Genomic DNA, 1,840 nt, shown 5'->3' on the forward strand with positions numbered 1-1,840 from the left:
TTAGAATAAATTTATATTTCTATGTGAATCCGGGAGAAGAATTGTAGATTAGAAAGTGGAAATTAAGAAGCAAGGTTTTTACCCTTTTATAAAATAAAGAGTTTGAATTAGCATCTAGGATAGGGATATACCTTGAAGCCTTGTTTGGTTCAATTGTAAGAAGAGTACTTAATGAATCCAAAAGAATTGTTGTATCTCTACGGGAGTAATAGCTGCAATATTTAATAGATAGAAGATTTGAGGTCGGGAGACAAAAAATCGTTGCCTAAACCTTGCGAACCAACAACCCGATAACCAATTAGACTACTATAAGAATGGAGATTTGTATGATTGTTTGAAAAGCCTCAACCCTGAAATTCTTATCATTATTGTTTACAACCGTTGCTTGCCTTGCTTTAGTCATAAACTTTTATTTCTAATTAATTAGTTTATATTTTTATTCTCAAGTTCAAAATCATCTTGATACTTTACAACACTTAATACTCATTATAAAAAATTAAAAGTTGGTTAAATTTGTAGTTACTTAGTCCTCGTGGGAACGACATCTGATTATCTAAATCACTATATTACTTGTACGATCACGTGCACTTGCGTGTGCATTTGAGTCGCAACAAGTTTTTGGCGCCATTGCTGGGGAGTAATACAATTAGTAAATTGCTAAATTTTTGGTTTTTGATATTAAGTTTAAGTGTTAACGACTTGATCTTAGCGGTTGAATTTTTGTAGGTTTAGCTGAATCCAGGAATGGCGAGAGATAAAGAGTTGGTAGAGCTTTTTGCAGAACCAGAACAAATATTTCAACAAAGGCAAAGAATGGCTGAATAAAGAAATGAACCAATTGATCCAAATGCTGGATATATTGTTATTCCAGTTTTTCCTGCTCAACCAGCCGTTAGACCTGTTCGTGAGGTGAAAATCCCACTAACGAACCATGTGACGAGCAGTATTCCTGAACTAGGAGGTCAATCTAAATTGAAGCAGAATACGATGCAATTGCTGAATTCAGTGGGGAAATTTCATGGCCTTTCACACGAAGATCTGCAGCAGCACATACAAACTTTCTAGGAAATAAGCAACACTTATATTCCTGAAGGGGTGAGCTCTGATTACATCAGATTGAAACTCTTTCCCTTCCCTCTAATAGGGGAAGAAAAAAGGTGGTTACTTGCTGAACCACCACTCTCCATCACTACTTGGTAAGATCTAGCTCGAAAATTTCTTATTTGATTCTTTCCATCTGGGAAGACTGCACACTTGAGGAGCGGGATCTTGAGTTTCAGACAGAAAAAAGAAAAGAATCTTTACTAAGCATGGGTGAGATTTAAGGGTATGCTTAGAAATTACCCTCACCATTATCAGTCTAACGATGTTCTTGTGCATACTTTCATTGAGGGATTAGAGTCAAATACAAAGATTCTTTTAGATTCAGCAGCAGGTGGATAGGCTCTTGAGAAGACATATGAAGAATTATACACACTGCCGAATCAAATTTCATAAGGGAACCGTGATTGGCATGCAGATTCGAGGAGTACTCCTATAAAGGTTGCAGGGGTATTGGAGGTAGATCAGTTTACCACATTACAGGTACAGATTGTAGCCATACAAAATTATATGATTTCTCATCTTAATACCATAAATTTGGGTGTTACACAACCAACAGCCACAATGAATTCAGTCCAACAGGTGAATTCTTGGTGTGAGGTTTGCAGAAATGGTGAGCTCACAGCAGATCCATGTTCTATTAATCCAAATTCTGTCAACTATGTAGGAAATGCAAATCGGCAGGGATAACAAAGTTTTGGTAACACTTATAATCAAAATCGGAGAAACCATCCCAATT

The 1,840-nt window shown here is 36.4% G+C and overlaps 1 non-coding gene across 1 annotated transcript; it reads right to left on the minus strand.

Moving 5' to 3' along the window:
* Positions 1–1,251: 1,251 nt before the first annotated feature.
* LOC124891867 lies at positions 1,252–1,358 on the minus strand. The gene has a single exon (XR_007049920.1). It is a non-coding gene; the product is annotated as a small nucleolar RNA R71 (small nucleolar RNA).
* Between the last annotated feature and the right edge of the window lie 482 nt (positions 1,359–1,840).

This window comes from Capsicum annuum, chromosome 1 (assembly GCF_002878395.1).
Source record: "Capsicum annuum cultivar UCD-10X-F1 chromosome 1, UCD10Xv1.1, whole genome shotgun sequence".
Classification (NCBI taxonomy): domain Eukaryota; kingdom Viridiplantae; phylum Streptophyta; class Magnoliopsida; order Solanales; family Solanaceae; genus Capsicum; species Capsicum annuum.